At 46.0% G+C, this 16,636-nt stretch overlaps 1 protein-coding gene across 7 annotated transcripts in view; it reads right to left on the reverse strand.

The window, feature by feature from the left end:
- LOC137518766 (glyoxylate/hydroxypyruvate reductase B-like) overlaps positions 1-16,636 on the reverse strand; it is a 105,725-nt gene that overhangs the window by 54,630 nt on the left and 34,459 nt on the right. The window contains exon 1 of one of the 7 annotated variants that reach the window (XM_068237019.1): positions 123-198. The exons of 5 other annotated variants lie outside the window; for them this stretch is intronic. The gene's annotated coding sequence lies outside the window, so the exon portion shown is untranslated. Of the gene's footprint in view, positions 1-122; positions 199-16,636 lie in introns of those variants that run through there. One more of the 7 variants, XM_068237024.1, reaches the window with a different exon arrangement.

Here is a 16,636-nt window from a genome sequence, read left to right on the forward strand (position 1 = left end):
CAAATAAAACTGAAAGTGTTTTCTGAACCCCTTTTCCACTATGTCCAAAACTAAAGTAAATGTTTTGGGTGGTGAGGAGTTTGAAAGATCGAATCTCTTGTATCTACTACCTGCTTACACACCTGTAAACCGTCCCTGCAGGTCTCCTGGCACAGTGCACTTGTGCTGCAAATATCTTGTTCCAGATGCTGTCCCGGCCTGGCCTTGGAACCACACCTCCTCTCGCTATCCAGCACTCGCGTCTATTAACCCTTACATTGTTCATAGTGATCAGTCAACTTACTGCCCATACGATTTTATGGGCCTGCTCACAGAACTGCATTGTAACAGAGCATGTTATTCAAACTCACTACATGCAGGCTTTGCATTAAAGTCTATGTCCATTCTTCATTGCAGTTTGCACTGATTATAACGTGCGTTATGCAACAGACCTCTGTGGATCCAGTCTGATGCACGGTTCCCACTTGCTCCAGATCACGTGTGGCCAGCGGGAGCAAACAGTGTGCACTGTGGTCTAGCTGGAGCTCAGGGCAGATGCGTTACCACCACAGGCTATATGGGGAATGCATCAGCTCTTCTGGGATTATCGCAGACTGCACAGAAGTGCGGTCCGCTTACCTCAACAGATTTAATCCTAGGTACACACAATTTTCCGACAGATTTACGGTCAGATTCACTATATTGTCTGATCTGATTTCCAATCGATTTTCTGTTCCCTTCTATGGAAAATCAATTGGAAAATCGATTGGAATTCAGATCGGACTTGTTGGAAATAGTCGATCAGACAGTAAATCTGTATGAAAATTGCATTGTGTGTACCTAGCATAATGAATCAGTTGCAGACAAGTGTGTAAATATAAAATAGGAGCCATTCACTGTCAGTTTTGCAATGAGCGGAGAACAGACAAAAAATGTCCATTCTCAGGTCAAATTGGAACACAGCCTTAGAGTCGGTTCACACTTGTTTTAAAAACATATCCGTGGCTCCGTTTTTGGGCCCAGACCAAAACCGGAGCCACACATACCAATGTTTAAAATAGCGTCCGTCTTCAGATACTTGAAAAAACAGATCCGAGGGATCCGTTTTGAAAAACTGAATGCAGAGTCTGGATTTGTCAGGACTTCACGGACCCCGGATACACGGAGGGATAGTGAAAGGCAATAAAAAAACGGATCTGCCTCTTCACAGGTACCCTGGAGGGGGTAGCAGCCAGGAATGGGGGCAGCGGGCACAGCTGCGGGGAGGGGGGGGGGGGTCGGCCCCCCTCCCTCACCTGGTTCTCCCGTCCCCGCTCCCCCTCCAGCTATTTGTGTTATATGTAAAGCAATGTAATGAGCAGCGAGTGGGGAAGCAATAACCTACTTCCTTTCTCCGGTCGCAGCGTGACTTCCTGCAATGCCGTCCATTGAAGTATAGAGGGCGCCATTGCAGGAAGTCGACGAGTGGTGGAACGCAAGGAAGGTAATAGCTTCCCCGCTCGCTGCTCATTACATTACATTACATATAACACAAATAGCTGGAGGGGGAGCGGGGACGGGAGACCCAGGTGAGGGGGGGGGTTTAATCACGCAAATGTACTGGAAACGTATGTCGCAAAAGGGCAGCACGGATCCGTTTGCGTTCCAGTTTTCGAAAGCCGGAGCCTGGACCATGGATTGCGCTCTGCCTAGTGTGGACCGAGCCTTACTCTTAATTCACCATATTTACTCGTGCTGTCTATCTGGTGTGTACATTTTAAATATTCAACTTTCATCTTCACTGTCTCAGTTACTTCTTTACTCTTTAACAATACAAACCACCTTCAGACACAAATCGAATCAAATCAAACTATAATATATAAAATCTTAACAAGCGGTGTCTAAATTTTACTCCTTTGTGTGAAAAAAGATTTCTATAGCTACAGTAGTACTTAATAATTTGTAAACCCTACAAAATTAATCATGAAAGTGAAATTGTCAGTAATGTGACCTAAAACATCAACTGATTTTCAAATAAGTCCTAAAAGTAGATAAAAAAAACTCAAACAAATGAACAAAAATTATATTTGGTCGGGTAGTTATTGAAAATAAAAATAACCAATCTGCATGTAGGAAAAGTAAGTGACCCGCGCTCTCAGTATTTGGTATGATCTCCTTATGCAGCAATGACTGCAAGTAGATGTTTGTGATAACTGTGAGTCCAGGACATCAACTCAAGAGTAATGTAAACATTCCTCCATGCAGAACAGCTGTAGCTCTTGGATGTTGGTGGGTTTCATCACAGGAACTGCTTGCTTTAGGTCCTTCCACAACATTTTAATTGGATTAAAGGGAACCTTAACTGTGGGGGAAAAAAGAAACTCACTTACCTGGGGCTTTGCCAAGCCTCCTGCAGCCATCCTGTGCCCGCACCGGTCCTTCGGTGCCCTCCGGTCTCCCTCCGCGGCTAAGTTTCGTTTTAGGCCGACTACCAGTCGTCCTCCGGCAAAGCGTCCTCTTCTTCAGCAATCCCTGACGTAAAGCGCGTCCATGGACCGCATACCCAGCCGTAAAGCGCGTCCGGATGACGCGCCTTACGGCGCTTTACGTCAGGGAATGCGGAAGAAGAGGACGCTTTCTCGGAGGATGACTGGCAGTCGGCCGAAAACGAAACTTAGCCGCGGAGGGAGACTGGAGGGCACCGAAGGACCGGCGCGGGCACAGGACGGCTGCAGGAGGCTTGGCAAAGCCCCAGGTAAGTGAGGTTTTTTTTCCCCACAGTTAACCACTTCCCGACCGCCGTATATACAATTGGCGGCAGGGAAGTGGACGCCGCAAGGACCGTTGTATTGACAAATGGCGGCGGTCCTTGTATGGGCATGGGCGGAGCGATCGCGTCATCCGTGACGCGATCCTCCGCCTCCGCCTGGCGCCGCTCACCCGCCGCAACATCCTGCCGGCCATACGGAAGCGCCGGCGGGATGTTAACCCGACGATCGCCGCATACAAAGTGTATAATACACTTTGTAATGTTTACAAAGTGTATTATACAGGCTGCCTCCTGCCCTGGTGGTCCCAATGTCCGAGGGACCACCAGGGCAGGCTGCAGCCACCCTAGTCTGCACCAAGCACACTGATTTCCCCCCCCCCCTGCCCCAGATCGCCCACAGCACCCATCAGACCCCCCCCTGCCCACCCCCCAGACCCCTGTTTGCACCCAATCACCCCCCTAATCACCCATCAATCACTCCCTGTCACTATCTGTCAACGCTATTTTTTTTTTATCCCCCCCCTGCCCCCCGCTCCTTCCTGATCACCCCCCCACCCCTCAGATTCTCCCCAGACCCCCCCCTAGACCCCCCCATGTACTGTATGCATCTATCCCCCCCTGATCACCTGTCCATCACCTGTCAATCACCCCCTGTCACTGCCACCCATCAATCAGCCCCTAACCTGCCCTTGCGGGCAATCTGATCACCCCCCCACACCAATAGATCGCCCGCAGATCCGACATCAGATCACCTTCCAAATCCATTGTTTACATCTATTCTCTCCTCTAAACACCCACTAATTACCCATCAATCACCCATCAATCACCCCCTATCACTACCTGTCACTTTTACCTATCAGATCAGACCCTAATCTGCCCCTTGCGGGCACCCAATCACCCGCCCACATGCTCAGATTGCCCTCTGACATCCCCTTATCAATTCACCAGTGCATTAATTACATCTGTTCTTCCCTGTAATAACCCACTGATCACCTGTCAATCACCTGCCAATCACCTATCACCCATCAATCACCCCCTGTCACTGCCACCCAACAATCAGCCCCTAACCTGCCCCTTGCGGGCAAACTGATCACCCACCCACACCAATAGATCGCCCGCAGATCCGACATCAGATCACCACCCAAGCGCAGTGTTTCCATCTATTCTCTCCTCTAAACACCCACTAATTACCCATCAATCACCCATCAATCACCCCCTATCACCACCTGTCACTGTTACCCATCAGATCAGACCCTAATCTGCCCCTTGCGGGCACCCAATCGCCCGCCTACACGCTCAGATTGCCCTCAGACCCCCCCCCTTATCAATTCGCCAGTGCAATATTTACATCTGTTCTCCCCTGTAATAACCCACTGATTACCTGTCAATCACCTATCAATCACCCATCAATCACCCACTGTCACTGCCACCCATCAATCACCCCCTGTCACTGCCACCCATCAATCACCCCCTGTCACTGCCGCCCATCAATCACCCGCTGTCACTGCCACCCATCAATCAGCCCCTAACCTGCCCCTTGCGGGCAATCTGATCACCCACCCACACCAATAGATCGCCCGCAGATCCGACGTCCGATCACCTCCCAAGTGCAGTGTTTACATCTGTTCTCTACCCTAAACACCCACTAATTACCCATCAATCACCCCCTGTCACTGCTACCTATCAGATTAGACCCCTATCTGCCTCTAGGGCACTCAATCACCCGCCCACACCCTCAGAATGCCCTCAGACCCCAGCCCTGATCACCTCGCCAGTGCATTGCTTGCATCTATTCCCCCCTCTAATCACACCTTGAGACACCCATCAATCACCTCCTGTCACCCCCTAGCACACCTACCCATCAGATCAGGCCCCAATTTGCCCCATGTGGGCTCCTGATCACTCGGCCAAACCTTCAGATCCCCCTCAGACCCCCTTCCGATCACCTCCCCAGTGCATTGATTGCATCTATTTTCCCCTCTAACCACCCCCTGAGACACCCATCAATCACCTCCTGTCACCCCCCTAGCACTCCTATTCATCAGATCAGGCCCAATACAACCTGTCATCTAAAAGGCCACCCTGCTTATGACCGGTTCCACAAAATTAGCCCCCTCATAGACCACCTGTCATCAAAATTTGCAGATGCTTATACCCCTGAACAGTCATTTTGAGACATTTGGTTTCCAGACTACTCACAGTTTTGGGCCTGTAAAATGCCAGGGCGGTATAGGAACCCCACAAGTGACCCCATTTTAGAAAAAAAGACACCCCAAGGTATTCTGTTAGGTGTATGACGAGTTCATAGAAGATTTTATTTTTTGTCAAAAGTTAGCGGAAATTGATTTTTATTGGTTTTTTTTCACAAAGTGTCATTTTTCACTAACTTGTGACAAAAAATAAAATCTTCTATGAACTCGCCATACACCTAACGGAATACCTTGGGGTGTCTTCTTTCTAAAATGGGGTCACTTGTGGGGTTCCTATACTGCCCTTGCATTTTAGGGGCCCTAAACCGCGAGGAGTAGTCTAGAAAACAAATGCCTCAAAATGACCTGTGAATAGGACGTTGGGCCCCTTAGCGCACCTAGGCTGCAAAAAAGTGTCACACATGTGGTACCGCCGTACTCAGGAAAAGTAGTATAATGTGTTTTGGGGTGTATTTTTACACATACCCATGCTGGGTGGGAGAAATTTCTATGTAAATGGACAATTGTGTGTAAAAAAATCAAACAATTGTCATTTACAGAGATATTTCTCCCACTTAGCATGGGTATGTGTAAAAATACACCCCTAAACGCATTATACTACTTCTCCTGAGTACGGCGGTACCACATGTGTGGCACTTTTTTTTACACCCTAAGTACGCTAAGGGGCCCAAAGTCCAATGAGTACCTTTAGGATTTCGCAGGTCATTTTGCGACATTTGGTTTCAAGACTACTCCTCACGGTTTAGGGCCCCTAAAATGCCAGGGCAGTATAGGAACCCCACAAATGACCCCATTCTAGAAAGAAGACACCCAAAGGTATTCCGTACGGAGTATGGTGAGTTCATAGAAGATTTTATTTTTTGTCACAAGTTAGCGGAAAATGACACTTTGTGAAAAAAAATAATTAAAATCAATTTCCGCTAACTTGTGACAAAAAAATAAAAACTTCTATGAACTCACCATACTCCTAACGGAATACCTTGGGGTGTCTTCTTTCTAAAATGGGGTCATTAGTGGGGTTCCTATACTGCCCTGGCATTTTAGGGGCCCTAAACCGTGAGGAGTAGTCTTGAAACAAAAATGACCTGTGAAATCCTAAAGGTACTCATTGGAGTTTGGGCCCCTTAGTGCAGTTAGGGTGCAAAAAAGTGCCACACATGTGGTATCGCCGTACTCGGGAGAAGTAGTATAATGTGTTTTGGGGTGTATTTTTACACATACCCATGCTGGGTGGGAGAAATACTTCTGTAAATGACAATCTTTTGATTTTTTTACACACAATTGTCCATTTACAGATGTATTTCTCCCCCCAGCATGGGTATGTGTAAAAATACACCCCAAAACACAATGTACTACTTCTCCCGAGTATGGCGATACCACATGTGTGGCACTTTTTTGCACCCTAACTGCGCTAAAGGGCCCAAAGTCCAATGAGTACCTTTAGGATTTCACAGGTCATTTTGAGAAATTTCGTTTCAAGACTACTCCTGACGGTTTAGAGCCCCTAAAATGCCAGGGCAGTATAGGAACCCCACAAATGACCCCATTTTAGAAAGAAGACACCTGAAGGTATTCCGTTAGTAGTATGGCGAGTTCATAGAAGATTTTATTTTTTGTCACAAGTTAGCGGAAATTGATTTTAATTGTGTTTTTTCACAAAGTGTCATTTTCCGCTAACTTTTGACAAAAAATAAAATCTTCTATGAACTCACCATACTCCTAACGGAATACCTTGGGGTGTCTTCTTTCTAAAATGGGGTCATTTGTGGGGTTCCTATACTGCCCTGGCATTTTAGGGGCCCTAAACCGTGAGGAGTAGTCTTGAAACGAAATTTCTCAAAATGACCTGTGAAATCCTAAAGGTACTCATTGGACTTTGGGCCCTTTAGCGCAGTTAGGGTGCAAAAAAGTGCCACACATGTGGTATCGCCGTACTCAGGAGAAGTAGTATAATGTGTTTTGTGGTGTATTTTTACACATACCCATGCTGAGTGGGAGAAAGATCTCTGTAAATGGACAATTGTGTGTAAAAAAAATTAACAAATTGTCATTTACAGAGATATTTCTCCCACCCAGCATGGGTATGTGTAAAAATACACCCCAAAACAGATTATACTACTTCTCCTGAGTACGGCAATACCACATGTGTGGCACTTTTTTGCAGCCTAACTGCGCTAAGGGGTCCAAAGTCCAATGAGCACCTTTAGGCTTTACAGGGGTGCTTACAATTTAGCACCCCCCAAAATGTCAGGACAGTAAACACACCCCACAAATGACCCCATTTTGGAAAGTAGACCCTTCAAGGTATTCAGAGAGCAGCATGGTGAGTCCGTGGCAGATTTCATTTTTTTTTTGTCGCAAGTTAGAAGAAATGGAAACTTTTTTTTTTTTTTTTTTTTTCACAAAGTGTCATTTTCCGCTTACTTGTGACAAAAAATAATATCTTCTATGAACTCACTATGCCTCTCAGTGAATACTTTGGGATGTCTTCTTTCCAAAATGGGGTAATTTGGGGGTTATTTATACTATCCTGGAATTCTAGCCCCTCATGAAACATGACAGGGGGTCAGAAAAGTCATAGATGCTTGAAAATGAGAAAATTCACTTTTTGCACCATAGTTTGTAAACGCTATAACTTTTACCCAAACCAATAAATATACACTGAATGGGTTTTTTTAATCAAAAACATGTTTGTCCACATTTTTCGCGCTGCATGTATACAGAAATTTTACTTTATTTGAAAAATGTCAGCACAGAAAGTTAAAAAAATCATTTTTTTGCCAAAATTCATGTCTTTTTTGATGAATATAATAAAAAGTAAAAATCGCAGGAGCAATCAAATAGCACCAAAAGAAAGCTTTATTAGGGACAAGAAAAGGAGCCAAAATTCATTTAGGTGGTAGGTTGTATGAGCGAGCAATAAACCGTGAAAGCTGCAGTGGTCTGAATAGAAAAAAAGTGGCCGGTCCTTAAGGGGTAGAAAGCCCTAGGTCCTCAAGTGGTTAAGGTTCCCTTTAAGATCAGGGCTTTGACTTGGCTATTTCAGAACATTCACTTTATTCTTCTTCTAAGCTCACTGATTTAAACAGGCCCTCTTTTACGTCTTCCTTTGTGGTGCACAACACGCTTTAGCATCATTATTTTCTGCACGGTGCATACTTTAAATAATCATCAATTTGAACAGCATTTGTGCTGAACTGGAAAGACTGTGCATTACGTTTCAATGTATCACAACGCACATATACAGTACAGTACGAGAGTACTGAGCACAATTTTGCATTGCTGACCTGATTTTAGTGCACAATACAGTGCTATTCCATTCAAAATAGTTGAATGGGGTCAGTGCTGCAACAGAGCGCTATGTAGGTACAATGTGTTTAAGTAAAACACATAGCCATCTGCGTTTGTATTCTGGTATTCCTGTGATATGCAAGTAGGCATGCATTTACCAGAAATACATAGCATCTTGTCTGATCTATGTTTCAGTGCTAACCCCACTCAATAGCACTGAATGGGACGGTGTTGCTTGTTTACACCCCCCCCCCCAAAAAAAAATAAAAGAATCAAACTGTGCAACTGTGCATTGTGTAACCCCACTCCTGCGCAGTGCAAATTCATATCCATTAGACAGTCCTGTTATCACAGTCATTTATTTGCATGCCTTCTGCTGTGTGCATTTTATCAACATAAATATTGTGTGAAATGCAAGGGTATCAGAAGTGCACTGTCTCATATTCCCACAGTTGTGTTTCATAGTTCTGGGTTAGCCCATGTCTCCCACTGTGCATATTAAACGTAAGTATATTAATGGCTAGCTGCATTCACTGCTTCACATTCACTTCCACATTTTAGATTACAAATAGCACATCATTTGCATTTGATTTGCATTCAAGGCATGTATTTAGTTCCGGAGGGTCTCTGCTTTGCCTCTGTTGGCTTACATTTCAGGTGCATCCTTGAGCGCTGTCATTTGTCTGTCTGATTGTTTTATGAAATGTGTATACGATTTATGATAAGCAGCACGGGGAATATTATGTTTTTATCGTTAGATTAGTGTTAGGTCTTCCCCGAGGGGATACGTCACCGCCGTGGGGAAGTCTATTAGGTAATAATTTGTGCACATATTATCACTGAAGCTAACACCCCCCCTTTGCCTGTAGTGAGTGCTAGTTGTGTAATTTAGTCCAGTTATTGGAGCTTTGCACATCAATGCAAATAAATCATTCAGGTATAAGTTTTGCTTGAAAGCGCTGCCATGTCTCCCACTGTGCATATTGAATGTAAGTATACTAATGGCTAGCTGCATTCACTGCTTCACCTTCACTTCGACATTTTTAGATTAGAATTAGCACATAATTTGCATCTGATTTGCATTCAAGGCATGTATTTAGTTCCGGAGGGGCTCTGCTTTGCTTCTGTTGGCTTACATTTCAGGTGCATCCTAGAGCGCTGTCACTTGTCTGTCTGATAGCCCATTACTTATTACGCAAAAAATTGCTGTCCCCTCTGTTGTCACCAAATGGGATCAGCACCGCATCAAGACAGCAATGCACATGGCATGCAAAGCTATGTAGCACAAGTCTAACTTTTTTATCTTGTTGGTATAGTACAAGGCCATAATACATTTTCTTTCTGTCTCTGGGCAAGCTTATACCCTTAACTTTCTCTCGATAGATTAGAATTGGTCTATATAAGAATATGGTTGTTATGAACCTTGGGGGGAAAAGGTGCAGTCTTTTGCTGATGGGTTCAGTGGCATGAGAGCAGGAAGACCTACTGTTATTCCCTTTTGTTGTATGGTCAACAAGGTCAAGTTTCAGTTAAGCGCTTATTACTCAGAATAGCCATATTTCTGCTACAGTTTAGGTAGTCAGTCTTTCACAATGATTAACTTAGATGATAGTTAGTCAAGCAGAGTCACGCAAGCAGAGGTTTTTCAAGGTGGGTAAAGGTCAGCATCTGCAGGTCATATATGAGGTCAATGGAGCACAAACTCAAAATGCATTGTAAAATAGACACACTTACACTCAGCAGCATGCTCCGTACCAGCAACAGCGGCGGTCCCTATGCAGCAGTTGCCAGTGTATGGGACTGGACAGAGCACTTCCTCACACACTCACCCCATCCAGGACTCCTCCCCCGTGACAGTACCCCCATCCAGGACTCCTCCTTCGTGACAATAACTTTAAGTGTGTATGTGTGTGTGAGACCGCACCAGGGCCCTAGGACCTGAGTGGTCCACTAGGGGCTCTACTTGAACCACTTTATTATCACTTTATTGGTGCTAAGCTGGCAATGATCACCTCTCTAACACTGCACTTGTCCTTGGCAGGTTTGGTGCTCCATATCAATTGTTATGTATAGAGTGCTGGGGGAGCAATGTAAATTTTGCACTAGGGCACAGAACTCCTAAGCTGCGCAACTGATTGGAGTAGTGGGGGTTGGTTGGTAAGAAGTTTAAAGAGAACCAGAAGAACCAGGTAGGGGCCTACAGATAGGCTCCACAAAGAGTGGGTGGGGCCTTCAAATAGTACTGGGCAGGGTGTTAAGGTTAGGAATAAGAAATGGGGTTATGAACTACAGTGTGTTTGGAGTTGTTGTTTGGCACACAACAGTGGTGAGTAAGCTTAGGCATGGCCAAGAGGTTAGAACTATCATCCACAAGGGATTGGCAAGATTAGGCACCAGACGGGAAGGTTAAGAACAAAGCAGGGGTGTAAGGTTAGGCATATGTGGTGTTAGCGTTAGGAAGATGTGCATAAGGTTTAGCTTTAGACGGGGGAAGTCACCAAGAACAAAGTCAAGGTTGGACAAAGTATGATGGTTTACGTTTGGCACCAAGCAGGGGTGCTCAATGAGCAAGGGATTGTTAGGTAAGTCAGGTCCCTTCTCAGCACCGCACAGCAGCAGCGCCTGATTTTGGAGCTGCTATCCTCTATAATAAAACTCAAGTGCGTCCCATGTCCCTGTGTGTGTGTTTTGTTGTACTGCGCATGTGCAGGGAGAGACGCAAAGACACTGAAGGGCTAAGGTCACTAGTAAACCATAATGTTAATTATTCCAATAGCAGCTCGGGGGATTGTTTGTAAAATCACTTTATTTTGGTTGGCATCAATAGCTGTCCCCTGAATATAATATATCCAAAAGGACAAACCAGTAGGAAAATATATTTGTAATATTCCTAGATTGCCTAGCACAGGGAGAACCATCTCTCGGTTTCTACCTGCGTACAAATTACAGCCGCATATGTACACTTGTTAGGTACCAAGCAGGCAGGGGTGGGGTTAGGAGTCAGCATGGGTGGAGCAAAATTTATGCTACTTGTCAGAATAAATTCAAGCAATAAATTAAGTAGCATAGCTTCTATAACATTAATATAAGCAGGTATCGAGACACTAACCATTAAAGAGACACTGAAGCGAAAAAAAAATGATGATATTATGATTTGTATGTGTAGCACAGCTAAGAAAAAAAACATTAAGATCAGATACATCAGTCTAATTGTTTCCAGTACAGGAAGAGTTGAGAAACTCCAGTTGTTATCTCTATGCAAAAAAGCCATTAAGCTCTCCGACTAAGTTAGTCCTGGAGAGGGCTGTTATCTGACTTTTATTAAAAATCTTTTTCTCAAGGTCAGCAGCTCCATTCAGCAGAAAAAGTCGCCCTGTGTAATACAATGTAACTATGGAAAGATGGATATCATTTTAAAGCTCTCTTTCTCCTCTTTCTGACGACCCCTAAATCGTCGCCCTACGCCTTTTAGTTTTCTCTATTTTCGCGATCGAAATTGCGGCCGCGGCAATTTCAATCGCGAAAATAGTGAAAACTAAAAGGCGTAGGGTGGCGATTTATATATCATTGGAAAGAGGAGAAAGAGAGCTTTAAAATGATATGCATCTTTCCATAGTTTTTGCACTGCTCGGAGTCCCTTTAACGACCGCCTAACGCCGATAGGCGTTGGCGGGTCGTTAGTGGTATTACTCGTACGAGCGGCCTTTCCATGTCAGTTCACGGAGGGTGCCTCCGTGAACAGTGTGCGAGCCGCCGATCGCGGCTCGCACGCTGTAGCCTATCCTATCCGGCGAAGGACGGACGTCCGTCCTGCGCCGCTCAGATAAAGGAGGGGAGGGAGGGAAAGAAGGGGAGCGCGGAAAACGCTGCGGAGGGGGGCTTTGAAAAGCCCCCCGCTAACCACAACTAGCCGACGGCGATGAGCCCCCCCCCGGCAGAACATCCCCCTAGTGGGGAAAAAAAGGGGGGGAAGTCTGGTCGCCCTGGCTGCCACACGATCTGTGCTGTGGGCTGAATAGCCCACGCAGCACAGATCAGAAGAAACACCCCTGGTCCTTAAGTGGTTGGTTGAACTTTTAGGAGTCCCCAGCTGGAGTGATAAGGGTCACTTCTGTGTCTTTTTCAACTCAGGCCAGAAGTCCTTGAAGCTCAGACAGCAGGGCTACGTGTCAGATTCCCTGCTGAGATCGGGGCCGATCAGTCTGGACAAGACTGCTGTTTATGTGGTTCTGTCAGGCTGATATCTACCCTTCATCTGATGGATGAGCTATATAACTACCCAGAAATGCTAGGTGACAAATTTCACACTTGGATGAGAGAGACTACAGTGGCTTGCTAAAGTATTCGGACCCCTTGAAGATTTCCACATTTTGTCACATTACTGCCACAAACATGAATCAATTTTATTGGAATTCCACGTGAAAGACCAATGCAAAGTGGTGTACATGTGAGAAGTGGAACGAAATTCAAACACGATTCCAAACATTTTTTACAAATAAAAAACTGCTAAGTGTTGTGTGCGTAATTATTCAGCCCCCTTTGATCTGAGTGCAGTCAGTTGCCCATAGACATTGCCTGATGAGTGCTAATGACTAAATAGAGTGCTCCTGTGTGTAATCTAATGTCAGTACAAATACAGCTGCTCTGTGACGGCCTCAGAGGTTGTCTAAGAGAATATTGGGAGCAACAACACCATGAAGTCCAAAGAACACACCAGACAGGTCAGGGCAGGGCCGGCTCTAGACTTTTTGCTGCCTGAGGCAAATTTAGGAGAAAATTGCTGCCGCCCCCCCCCCCGTCCCCGTCCGTGGGTGCGGGGGGGCCGGCCGCCGAGCCGGAGGGGTAGCGGGCAGGTCGGGGGTATTGGGCCTAGCGGTGGGGAGGGGGTCGGACCCCCCCTCCCTCGCCTGGGTCCCCCGATCTGCGCTCCCCTCCAGCTGTAATTAGGAAGCAGCCGCTTGCAGATCGTAAGAGGCACGGGCGGGGAGGACTCACCTTATCCGCGGTCCATCGTGCGCTCCACTGACGTCACTTCCTGCATCGCCGTCCACTTACAATACAGTGGGCGGTGATGCAGGAAGTGACTTCAGTGGAGCGCTCGCTTGAACGCGGAAAAGGTGAGTCCTCCCCGCCCGTTGCCTTTTACGATCTGCAAGCGGCTGCTTCCTAATTACAGCTGGAGGGAAGCGCAGATTGGGGGACCCAGGCGAGGGAGGGGGGGGGGTCCGACCCCACCGCTAGGCCCAATACCCACGACCTGCCCGCTACCCCTCCGGCTCGGCGGCCGCCCCCCCCCCCCCCGGGCAGGTGCTGCCCCTAGAAGTTTGCCGCCTGAGGCAAATGTTTCACCCCGCCTCATGAGCGGGCCTGCCCTGGGTCAGGGATCAAGTTATTGAGAAATTTAAAGCAGGCTTAGGCTACAAAAAGATTTCCAAAGCCTTGAACATCCCACGGAGCACTGTTCAAGCGATAATTCAGAAATGGAAGGAGTATGGCATAACTGTAAACCTACCAAGACAAGGCCGTCCACTTAAACTCACAGGCCGAACAAAGAGAGCGCAGTTCAGAAATGCAGTCAAGAGGCCCATGGTGACTCTGTACGAGCTGCAGAGATCTACATCTCAGGTGGGGGAATCTGTCCATAGGACAACTACAGTGGCTTGCAAAAGTATTCGGTCCCCTTGAAGTTTTCCACATTTTGTCATATTACTGCCACAAACATGCATCAATTTTATTGGAATTCCACGTGAAAGACCAATACAAAGTGGTGTACATGTGAGAAGTGGATCGAAAATCATACATCATTCCAAACATTTTTTTACAAATAAATAACTGCAAAGTGGGGTGTGCGTAATTATTCATCCTGAGTCAATACTTTGTAGAACCACCTTTTGCTGCAATTACAGCTGCCAGTCTTTTAGGGTATGTCTCTACCAGCTTTGCACATCTAGAGACTGAAATCCTTGCCCATTCTTCTTTGCAAAACGGCTCCAGCTCACTCAGATTAGATGGACAGCGTTTGTGAACAGCAGTTTTCAGATCTTGCCACAGATTTTCGATTGGATTTAGATCTGGACTTTGACTGGGCCATTCTAACACATGGAAATGTTTTGTTTTAAACCATTCCATTGTTGCCTTGGCTTTATGTTTAGGGACATTGTCCTGCTGGAAGGTGAACCTCCGCCCCAGTCTCAAGTCTTTTGCAGTCTCCAAGAGGTTTTCTTCCAAGATTGCCCTGTATTTGGCTCCATCCATCCATCCCATCTTCCCATCAACTCTGACCAGCCTCCCTGTCCCTGCTGAAGAGATGCACCCCCCGAGCATAAAGGTGCCACCACCATATTTGACAGTGTGGATGGTGTGTTCAGAGTGATGTATAGTGTTAGTTTTCTGCCACACATAACGTTTTGCATTTTGGCAATAAAGTTCCATTTTGGTCTCATCTGACCAGATCACCTTCTTTCACATGGTTTCTGTGTCCCCCACATGGCTTGTGGCAAACTGCAAACGGGACTTCTTATGCTTTCTGTTAACAATGCCTTTCTTCTTGCCACTCTTCCATAAAGGCCAACTTTGTACAGTGCATGACTAATAGTTGTCCTATGGACAGAGTCTCCCACCTGAGCTGTAGATCTCTTCAGCTCGTCCAGAGTCACCATGGACCTCTTGACTGCATTTCTGATCAGCGCTCTCCTTGTTCGGCCTGTGAGTTTAGGTGGATGGCCTTGTCTTGGTAGGTTTACAGTTGTGCCATACTCCTTCCATTTCTGAATGATCGCTTGAACAGTGCTCCTTGGAATGTTCAAGGCTTTGGAAATTTTTTTGTAGCCTAAGCCTGCTTTAAATTTCTCAATAACTTGATCCCTGACCTGTCTTGGACCTGTCTTGTGTGTTCTTTGGACTTCACGGTGTTGTTGCTCCCAGTATTCTCTTAGACAACCTCTGAGGCCCTCATAGAGCAGCTGTATTTGTACTGACATTAGATTACACACAGGTGCACTCTATTTAGTCATTAGCACTCATCAGGCAATGTCTATAGGCAACTGACTGCACTCAGATCAAAGGGGGCCGAATAATTATGTACACACCACTTTGCAGTTATTTATTTGTAAAAAATGTTTGGAATCATGTATAATTTTCGTTCCACTTCTCATGTGTACACCACTTTGTGTTGGTCTTTCATGTGGAATTCCAATAAAATTGATTCATGTTTGTGGCAGTAAAGTGACAAAATGTGGAAAACTTCAAGGGGGCCGAATACATTTGCAACTCACTGTATTAGTCGTGCACTGCACAAAGTTGGCCTTTATGGAAGAATGGCAAGAAGAAAGCCCTTGTTAACAGAAAATCATAAAAAGTTCCGTTTGCAGTTTGCCACAAGCCATGTGGGGGACACAGCAAACATGTGGAAGAAGGTGCTCTGGTCAGATGAGACCAAAATGGAACTTTTTGGCCAAAATGCAAAACACTATGGGTGGCGGAAAACTAACACTGCACATCACTCTGAACACACCATCCCCACTGTCAAATATGGTGGTGGTAGCATCATGCTCTGGGGGTGCTTCTCTTCAGCAGCGACAGGGAAGCTGGTCAGAGTTGATGGGAAGATGGATGGAGCCAAATATAGGGCAATCTTGGAAGAAAACCTCTTGGAGTCTGCAAAAGACTTGAGACTGGGGTGGAGGTTCACCTGCCAGCAGGACAACAACCCTAAACATAAAGCCAGGGAAACAATGGAATGGTTTAAAACAAAACATATCCATGTGTTAGAATGGCCCAGTCAAAGTTCAGATCTAAATCCAATCGAGATTCTGTGGCAAGATCTGAAAACTGCTGTTCACAAATGCTGTCCATCTAATCTGACTGAGCTTGAGCTGTTTTGCAAAGAAGAATGGGCAAGGATTTCAGTCTCTAAATGTGCAAAGCTGGTAGAGACATACCCTAAAAGACTGGCAGCTGTAATTGCAGCAAAAGGTGGTTCTACAAAGTATTGACTCAGGGGGCTGAATAATTACGCACACCCCACTTTGCAGTTATTTATTTGTAAAAAATGTTTGGAATCCTGTATGATTTTCGATTAACTTCTCACGTGTACACCACTTTGTATCGGTCCTTCATTGGGAATTTCAATAAAATTGATTCATGTTTGTGGCAGTAATGTGACAAAATGTGGAAAACTTCAAGGGGGCCGAATACTTTTGCAAGCCACTGTGTGATGAATAGTGGAAAAGCCGCCGCATGTTCTGACAGTAAGGCGGCTGATTCCGCGTCTGATGCGGCGGTTTGTCCGCGTCAGCATGTGTCTGGGTTGTCTGGAACTGGTGGTGCACATGGGAGGAATGGCGTGGGGGCCGCCGCGTGTTCTGACGGTAAGGCGGCGGATTCCGCGTCCAGTGCGGCGGTTTCC

The sequence above is a fragment of the Hyperolius riggenbachi genome, chromosome 5, assembly GCF_040937935.1.
Source record: "Hyperolius riggenbachi isolate aHypRig1 chromosome 5, aHypRig1.pri, whole genome shotgun sequence".
In the NCBI taxonomy this organism is placed as follows: domain Eukaryota; kingdom Metazoa; phylum Chordata; class Amphibia; order Anura; family Hyperoliidae; genus Hyperolius; species Hyperolius riggenbachi.